Genomic DNA, 10,379 nt, shown 5'->3' with positions numbered 1-10,379 from the left:
TCTGTTTTGTATCACTTCTGTATGTAAATGGAAAACCAAATATCACTTGTCAGAAATAGAAGGTAAAACATGGAAATAAATACAGTGTAAACAAAGGTATATAGTTCTAAGTAGACATTGTTTCCTGGTGGAGGCATTGACCCAGAGATCTGCTCTCTCTTTGTCAAAAGGCTCAGCAAGTATTAGGAAAGTGTTAGACATTCTGGTGCCTCCCTGAGACCACCCCTGAGAAGTGCTGTAATGCATGAGAGCCCTGCATGGGGAGCAGCCATCCTGTGCTACTTAATGCTGGCCAGGAATCCACCCCAACCCCCGCCACCAAGTTCACCCACACCCCGAAAATGCTGTCAGGCAGAGGCCAACACTCTGCTCTTCCTGCTCAGAGGGCCGGGGAGCACCTGGGCCTGGACCTCCCTTCTCACCCCTTGGATGCCAGGAGTTGGACGAGCAGCCAGGGGTTTAGAAGCCCCCTGGCTGAGGGACATCCACCCCCCCACCCCCGGCTGCACTCATTCAGCCTGTGTTCCCAGCATCTTCCCTGAGCCAGGCCCTGAGGAGGGAGGAATCAGACCTGGCCCCGCCCTCAGGGAGATCTCAGTCTCTCTAGTGGCAGGGGTGGGGGTGGAGGGAGGTGAGATAAGACAGGAAGACATAACTGATACAAGATCAGGGCTGCTGTCCCACCTCTGTCACTCACAAGCCAGGAAACTATGTCACTGCTCGTTCTCACCATCAGCTGACAGGACTGGGTTGTGGGGACTCTGCCCAGGAAGCATGAACAGTCCCTCAGGGACACAGAACTGAGATACCACGCTCAGAGCTTAGAGGCCTGCATGCCAAGGGCTCAGCGGAGGCAGGATGGTGGGGAAGGGACACCAGGGACAAGGCCCCAGTTCTCAATCTGGTTCTATCACTCACTCTTGGAGAAAAGTACTTTTTGTACTACTGGGCCTCACATTCTTTCTCTTTACAACAAGAGAGTTGAGGGCTTCCCTGGTGGTGCAGTGGTTGAGAGTCCGCCTGCCGATGCAGGGGACACGGGTTCATGCCCCGGTCTGGGAAGATCCCACATGCCGCGGAGCGGCTGGGCCCGTGAGCCATGGCTGCTGAGCCTGCGCGTCCGGAGCCTGTGCTTCGCAATGGGAGAGGCCACAACAATGAGAGGCCCACATACCGCAAAAAAAAAAACAACAACAACAACAACAACAACAAGAGAGTTGAAAGTTGAACAGATGCTCTATTGGGAATTTTCTAGCTGTGACATCTAAGGATACAATAAAATGAAAGATGGATACCTACACCGATGCATGGATGAATGTGATCTCCCTGAGGCAAAGTCCAGCTTGCTGTCCCCAAAGTCACCTTTATATCCCCAGACCCAGAACAGTATCTAAAACACAGCAGGAGCCCAAAGAAAGGAGAATGAATGAATAAGTAGACGGATTCATAGATACATTTGTTTTACCCTTTCTCCTCTTTATTTTAAACATCTCCTCTTCATTTTGAACACTATCTTACTGTAACTTCCCTGGTGGTCCAGTGGTTAAGACTCCATGCTTCCACTGCAGCGGGCGTGGGTTCAATCCCTGGCTGGGGGAACTAAGATCCCACATGCCTTGGGGTGCGGCCAAAAATTAAAAACAAAAAACACACACCATCTTATCACTTTCTCATGTTGAGTTCTTCCTTTATGCTTTTTGGCGTTTAAAACGCACTTCCTGGGCTTTCCTGGTGGAGCAGTGGTTAAGAATCCGCCTGCCAATGCAGGGGACATGGGTTCGATCCCTGGTCCGGGAAGATCCCACATGCCGTGGAGCAATGAAGCCTGTGCACCACAACTACTGAGCCTGAGCTCTAGAGCCCGTGAACCACAACTACTGAGCCCACGTACCACAACTACTGAAGCCCGCATATCTACAGCCCATGCTCTGCAACAGGAGAAGTCACCACAATAAGAAGCCCGTGCGCCGCAACGAAGAGCAGCCCCCGCTCGCCAGAGCTAGAGAAAGCCTGCACACAGCAATGAAGACCCAACACAGCCAAAAATAAGTAAATAAATAAATAAATTTGTAAAAATTTAAAAAATAAAATAAAATGAAACGCACTTCCTGTATGGTCCTTTACTCAATAATTCTGGAGTTCCAAGTTCTAGGGTGTCTGCTCACTCTCCTTCATGACGGATGGCTTCCTCTTATGTTTTCTAAGTTGGGGCTGTGAACTCAGCTTCAACAGGGCCTTAGTGGGAATCCAGGTGACTAGTTCCAGGGTGTCTCTCTAGCGAGCTTCTGTGTTTGCTCCTGCCAAGGATGCTTCAGGGGAATAACCAACCCTGGACCACATTTGTTCATTTTATTTGGGCTTCCAAGACTATGCAAATGGTGTAAATTTGAACCCCAAATTTACACATGAGGGCACACCTTTGGTTATGAATTCTCAGGGGAGACTTTCTATTGCCTCTAGATCTCAGGGTGAGACCCACGAGGTTCTTTTGTGCTTTATGAGCTGATGGAAAGATTTTTTTTTCCTAGTCTGCTTTTCCACTGAGGGTGTCACCCTTTAAGGGGCTGAGCTGTATATTAGGGTCTCAGTTTTCAATGCCCCAGGTAAGGCCTCCAAAATCTTGGTGGATATAAAACCCAAACCCTTCATTTTGCCAAGATCTACAACTGCTCATGAGCTCCTCTAGCTTTGGTTTTCAATTTCCTCTTCCTGTGTGGCTCCAGGGATTCCCCTTAGTTTCTTGAAACCCAGCTGTGCTTTGTAAAGGATGTTTGCTTGATTTTATGTAGCATTTCTAGATGTTTCACAGCAGGGATGTGCTTGTCAGGTTATACCATTCAAAATATCACAAAAAAACAGATGATTTCCTCTATAACCAAGTTCAAATCTTTGCAGCCAAACTTCTGGAAAGAGCTGTCTGTCCTAGCAGTCTACATTTTCTCATCTTCCCATCACTCTGCAACCTGCCACAGGCTTCTATACACTTCCAGCACTCTCTAGAAACTGCTTTCCCCCAAATCATGACCTACACATTTTAATCAAAGGATACTGCTCAGCCTCCTGTGGGCAGCATTAGACGTTTTGATTCTTTTTTTTTTTTTTTAACTTTTTGGCCACACCATGCAGCATGTGGGATCTTAGTTCCCGACCAGGGATTGAACCCACGGTCCCTGCAGTGGAAGCACAGAGTTTTAACCACTGGACAACCAGGGAAGTCCTGATTCCCTTTTTGAGATGTTCTCTTCCCTTGGCTTCTGGGACTCCACGTACATCTGATTTCCCTTCCCTCTGTCTGCCATCTTCTCTGATTCTTTTGCTCTCTGCCTTCTTCAGCTTTTGCTTTCCCTCGACACAGTCTTCCTGGGCAATCCCAGTGACACCCATACCTTCAGCTCCTGGCTTCCCTGATGATCCCCAAGTCTCTGCCTCTGACTGTGGCAGATATGGTCCTCCTACAGACATCCTGCCGTTATTCTAAAGTAATAGTACCAGTGGGAGAGAAAACAAGATGATTAACTAAAAGATTATCTCAGGGAGTTCCCCGGTGGCACAGTGGTTAAGAATCCGCCTGCCAATGCAGGGGACATGGGTTCAAGCCCTGGTCTGGGAAGATCCCACATGCTGCGGAGCATCTAAGCACCACAACTACAGAGCCTGCGTGCTAGAGTCCGTGTGCTACACTGAAGCCCGCTTACCCGTGCTCTGCAACAAGAGAAGCCACCACATGAGAAGCCCCTGTACCACAATGAAGAGAAGCCCCCGCTCATCACAACTAGACAAAGCTCGTGCACAGCAACGAAGACCCAATGCGGCCAAAAATAAGTAAATAAGTAAACTTATTTTTAAAAAAAAAGATTATCTCAGAACATCTCCATAGTCATCCTTGATTACAGAGTCAGTATTTACCCCAGTATTAAAACACGACACCCCCCCCCAAAAAAAACAAACAACTACAGGGGTCATGAATTCACATGCAGAAATAGGCCAAGTCAGAGATATAGGTGAAGAGTGATGTGGACCAGGGGACAGAGGTGAGAAAAGACTTCACACCTGTCTGTAAGGGCAGCTGCCACTCGGCTCCACCAATCATGTCCATGCTTCTGATTTTCCAGCAGAAGCTAGAAATTTGGGTTTTTAGGTAAAATCAACCAAAATGTTAAGACCACTTTATATATATGTATATGAATCTATCAACCTATAAAATCCAAAGAAACAAGCTTGTGGGCCACATGTGGCTCAGGAAACACTGGTCGGAGATCTCTTCTAAACAAACTTGAGGGATTTTCCTGGTGATCCAATGCGTAGGATTCCGCACTCCCAATGCAGGGGGCCTGGGCTCGATCCCTGGTCGGGACACTAAATCCTGCATGCTGCAACTAAGAGTCCGCATGCTGCAACCATGAGCCTGCATACCGCAAGGAAGATCCTGCGTGCCGCAACTAAGACCTGGCGCAGCCAAAATAAATAAATAAATATTAAAAAAACCCAAAAAACAAAAAAACAAACTTGAACAAGTGCCTGGGAAGGCCCCTGAAGTGGGTGTGGAGGGTCCCTCTTTGTGTTGGCCTTTGGTGGTTGGAGGTGGGACGGCCTGCTCTCAGATGATCTTAAATCAGGGTTTTCCCCACCTTCACACTGTTGACATTTGAGCCAGATAATTCTTTGCGTTCCTGTACATTGTGGGATATTTAGCAGCATTTCCGGCCTGTAGCAACTAGGTGCCAGTTGCCTCCCCGTAGTTGTGAAGGGATGTTTCCAGGCATTGCCAAATGTCACCTGGGGTGGGGGCGGGGAGGGGGACAAAACCCTCTGATGCTTCTAAGTGAAGCATTTTAATCAATTAACACACGGGCCCACAGAGCTTGCAGCCTGTCCAGGGACAGGGCTGCTGGGGAACTAGAACCACTCAGCTGCCAAGTAGAACAATGTGGGCCTCCTCTTACTAATTTTCAGTGGCACCAAAAGAGGATTAAGATGAAGAGACAAGACAACCAGCCTTGGAGGAAACAAATAAATAAGATAATACACCAGGAAACCAGCAGAGGCTTCTAGGAAGGCAGTGAGTGCATCATAATGTCTTTTGTAATTGGAAATTCTAATATAATTTGGAAATTGCAAATTTGATTGCCCAAATGAAAAAGTTCCTTCTAAATCAAAGGAAGGTGTGGGAGGAAAAAGTTTTTAAACATCTCTCAGGAGGTAGAGGAAAATGACAAAGAAATGGAAAACAGGTAAGCAACATTAAGATTCATTCAATATTTACCTAATAGAAGTTCCAGAAAGAGAGAACAGAGAAAACGGAGGGGAGGAAATAATGAAAGATTCTATGCAATGGAGAGAAGCATTTCAGGCAGAAGAAAGAGGTCCGTGAGGTGCCTCACACTGGCACCACCTGAGGAGCATCAAGGAACACGGACGCCACCAGGACTCCCCTTTGCACCAAGTGGAGGAACAGGGACTGGGTTTACCCTTCTGCCTGAAACAACCTCCACGGCCACCACCAAACCAGACAAAATACATGGAACAACAGTTTTCAAAACACTGAACACCAAGCAGCGGAAGACAGTCGTGAAAACAACGAAATCCCAGAGGGAAAGGAAAACAAAGGAGGGCGTTCCCTGGGGGCCTAGTGGTTGAAATCTGGCACCTTCACTGCCATGGCCCGGGTCCAATCCCTGGTCAGGGAACTGAGATCCTACAAGGTATGCGGCACAGCCAAAATATAAAAAAGAAAGAGAGAGAGAGGGCAGGAGGGAGGGAAGGAGGGAAGGAGGAACGAAAGGGGACTTGTCCTTTTAAGATTGTCCAGCTTTCTGCTTGAGAGAGTTTCCAAACTGCGGGCTCAGAGAAGAGAGAACCCCAAGATCTGCTGAGGGTCCCTCTCGCATGTTATTCAGCAAAGAACTGATCAACACACATGTGTGAGAAAACCACCTGAGGCCAAGAGAAGAGCCATGTGAAAGGGCTAAGGCAGCAGTGCCCAGGGCCTCACACAAAGCCAGGGCCTCTTCCCACCAGCCAGACTGGAAAATGTCACAAGGCCTTGGGCAGTGCACTTGGGAAAGTCTTGGCTTAGTAGTAGAAAATAATCCACTAGACTGAGCACTGCTTCGGACCTGCCTAACAAACCATACAGAAAACTATCTGGTGCTGAGCAAGGTGAAATTCACCACATCCGGCAAGCAATAATTAACAAGTGAAAACACAGGAGAGAATCAGTGACCTGTCAGAAAAGATGTATGGACCTTTTTTGGTTCTGTTTTAATTATCATACACAGAGAATCACTGAATTGCTGCCTCAGATAGGTCACTGAAACAGTTCTTTTGCATCTTCTATCTTTCCCCTGATGGACTTTTCATCCACTGGAATGAATTAGATTGGAATTTTAAAATGCAAGACTTAGTCTAGCCCTTGAAATCTTCCATGCATTTGGGTAATTACTATACCAATAATACAAAAATACATTAGTACAGTCCTTTACCTAAAAAGCTGCCAAGTCTCAATGAATTCCCCTTCTGGCTTCTAATATTCTGAGAAAACAAAGCAAATCATGCAAAAAATAAGATATTTTTGGTTCTTGGTGAGATTACAGTTAAGGGGCCTTTATTGTTTGTTTTTTTAATGTGGGAAGCATGATTTTTATCCAGCCTTTAAGAAACCAGCATTGTTCTTTATATACTGATGTAGTATTCCAAAAGAGAATCTTTCCTTTGGTTAAAAAGCAGCCAAATATCAAGAAGCAATTGACTTATAGGATGGTTCTTTGTTGGTGCTAAGTCTTCGAAAAATTCTAGCTCAAGAGCTGGGAGAAGAAATAGGTTAGCCAGTGACCCACCAAACTAGGGGTATACGTGAGGATCTCTGCCTCTGATCATTTTCTAAGTGTGCTATACTAGGTCCAGGGATCCAAAGAGCACTACCTACCTGAATAAAGAAAGCCCACATTATCTGGGGTAAATCTGATGTGCACAGCGAGATGTTATTCACAGCTTCACGATCACATTCTCTTCAGATCTTTGTAGTCTGGTCTTACAAGCTGAGTTACTTTGGGCCTCAGAAAGCAGGTCTTAAAAGCAGTTACTTACTAACTGCCAAAATGTTCCGTTCCTCAGGAAGTGATTAGAACAAAGTACGGAGGTACTGAAACACTTATGGAGTTTTACCGACTGTATTGTCTTGAAGGGCTAGCGATAAATTAGTATACGTGTCAACACCGCATAATAGCACAGTGGGATTTTTCAAAGGTCCAAAGTTGAATTTTTTTCAGATATAGTGTGGTTTGCTAATAATGTCTTGCCGTTTTTAAATGCTTTCAGCTTTCACTGGCCTTGGCTCACTAAAGCTCGTGCCCATTGAGTTCATTGACTCTGCCAACCCGGTCTGACTTCTTGTCTTCCCTGACCCTCTAGACTGAGTACCCCAGTAGGTGGGTGGGTGGAGGGGTGGGAAGGGGGATGGGTGGATGCAAGGCGGGGGTGGGTGGGCAAGAGGATAGGTGGAAGAGGGGTGGGCAGGTGGGTAAATGTTAGCAGGAGGGTGAGGGTGGGGGGTGGATGGGTTGGTGAGTGAATGAGTCTTGGTCGTCTCCGGAGTACACAGGGCCTTGAAGTCACTGAGATACCTTGGGCGGTTGGATGGGGATCTGATGAGGAGATGAAGCTGGAAAAGTGGGTGGAAGATGAGACTGCTGCACACCCCTCCTCAGCTTTCCTTCTTGAGCAGATGCTTTACACTATTCATAGCTTCCTTGGCTAATATCTTTGGAACCTGGAAGGAAGATGGAATCAGAGGAGATTGGAAGGTGGTGTGACTGAAGTGTCCTCTGGTGGCCATAGGGGATTTGATGGTATTCTTAGCTATTTTTTTCATTGTCTGTTCTCCCCTCCCCACTCCACACCCCCAGGCTCCTACAGAGCCCCACTAGAATATAAACTCCATGAGGACAGGGCTTTTTCACTGTTTACTCATTGTTGTATATCCAGTGTCTAGAATAGCGCCTGGCACATATTAGACATTCAACAAATACTTATTTTTGAATCCTGCTCCACCATTTTATTGATCTATGACCCTGAGCAGCATTCTTAACTTCATAAAGCCTCAGTTTCCTCATGAGTAAAATGGAGACACTAACATCCCTGCCCTCACCAGCATTAACTGAGAAAGAGACCTACACGTGCTGAGCAAGAGCCCTTGGTCAAATGTGTGTTCCTTTCTCACCCACCAGCTGGTCGTGATGATGCGTTACATGCTGACCTGATTTGCACCTGATTTGATGGGCACATTTGCTCTAATGGGCATGGGCTTTATACTGCATGTGGGGCAGCCTGGGGAAATCGTCCACGCCTAGTCCCAGGCGGGTCAGGCAAGAAGGCAGTGTAGCCAGATAGACACCAGGTGAAACGTGAGATTCCTCTTCTGCCACTCCCTGCCCCCGTCTCCCCACCCTCACAGCCACACCCAACTCTTCCCACTGCGCTGAACCCATCAGGCTCCATCTGCCCTCTGAGCTTTTGCAGATGCTGTTTCCCTTGCCTACCTTCCCTTCTTGCCAACCCATTGCCGTGACGCACATTCAAGCCCTCTGAGTGGCTGCATCAGCCTCCTCTTGGTCTGCCTGCAGCCACCCCCGCCCCCGCAAATAGATCTTCATGCATATATGCTTATCTCACTTCCCAGCTTCAATCCGACTGTTCTCGGGACAGGGTCCAAGTCCTCTGACCTACCATTTTGTGGTCTGGACCCAGCCCAGCATCTAGTCATCTCGCCTCTCCTGATCCCAGCTTCAAATCTTATACCAAACAATCCTAGCCATTTCCCACTTCTGAACCTTTGCCCACGCAGTCTCCTCTGCCTGGAAATCCATCCCCTGCAAGGAGGGCATAGATTGCTTTTGCCTGCCCAGGATCCATTTTCTTTTCCACTGGTGAGGGAATCCCCACCCAGGGCTCAAATCTGAGATCTTCCTGTAGGGCAGGTTCATTTCTGTGACCAAGGGTGAGCTGGAGACTCAGCCTGGGAGCTTGCTTTTTCCTTTCTTAATTGGGATGCTGTGGGTGCAGCCTGCATTCTCCAGTTGGCTACATGGGCCCCTATGTCTTATTCTAGCCTCCCCCATCTGTCACATCTGCTTGGGTCCTAGAGGCATTTGAGTTGAGACTCCTGGTACACATCTCCCTTCCGCCTCTACTAGGCTCTGATTCCCTCCTGGATCCCAAAGGTTTTGCCTTTCAGTTCCCTGCTCTTCCTGGATCCCCACTTCCCTGTCCTGTCCTGACACCCAGAAGTGCCCCTAGTTCTCTGAAGGTTCAGTTAATTCCCCTTCAGATCTGAGGAGCTGGGACTCAGAGATCTAAATTCCCTGGAGCAGGGAAGGCTGCCTAGCTGAGCTTGTCCATGTTTTCCCTGGAGAGAGGACAGGAGGGCCCCGGGGTGGAGGTGTGTATTACAGAGCACAGGTACAGCCCCAGGTGGCATCTCTGGGCTGTGTCCTGTGAGAATGGCCCCTTCAGTTCAGGACATCACCAAACACAGTGTCCACTTCTGCCCAGCGTTGTTGTGGGGTTTTTGTTTGTTTTGGTTTTGGCTGCACCCAGGGATTGAACCCAGGCCCTCAGCAGTGAAAGCACGGAGTCCGGGGAACTCCTCACCATATGTTTGGTGCTTGAAGGGTGAAGGTCTTGGTCGGTCTGGAGCTTTCACATCTGAGGTAGTTCATCGGCCCCTGGCCCGTCGCTGGTCTCCAAGGTTGAGAAAGGAGCAAAGGGGTAGAATAGCTCCCTCAAGGCAGACTGGCACCCCCAGACTCCCCCTGAAGGAGGAACCTCTGTGGATGAGACCCATTTTTCTCTCCTCCTGGCAAAGGGCAGAGGAGAGAGTAGGTTCTGGGAGGGGAGAGGCAGCTCCAGACTGGAGCCCTTCCAGGAGGAGTCACCTTGGGGACCACCTTCACCCTTGGAAGCCCTCATGCTCTGGTTTCTCCCAGATCCACCCAGAAGGGTTAGAGAGAGGCGAACCATAGGCTTGAGGTGAGGGTAGGAGGGGCCACACAGGTGGGCAAGACCTCAGGGGTGTGTGTGTGTATGCATATTTGGGGGACTGGATTTAGATCCACTGCTTAGACTTCTGAGTCCTGACTCAACATGGAAGGAAGTTTGACGTCTGAGCACGGACCCCCACCACCCTCCCTTACTCCCTAACTGACCTTGGCTCTGGCCCCAGCTGCTCTGTACCTCTCCTAACTAATGGTATCCCCATGGAACCAAATCCTTAAGGGCCTTCAGCACCCAATGGGGGTTTCATTTTGGGAGGGATGCGTGATGGAGTCTGTTTGGGACCCCAGGAGTGAGGAATAAGCAGGTTTCTCACCTCCAACCAAAAA

Source organism: Mesoplodon bidens (assembly GCF_964165515.1).
Source record: "Mesoplodon bidens genome assembly, chromosome: 15".
Classification (NCBI taxonomy): Eukaryota; Metazoa; Chordata; class Mammalia; order Artiodactyla; family Ziphiidae; genus Mesoplodon; species Mesoplodon bidens.
The sequence above is the reverse complement of the archived record's forward strand: the minus strand, read 5'-3'. Positions refer to the sequence as shown.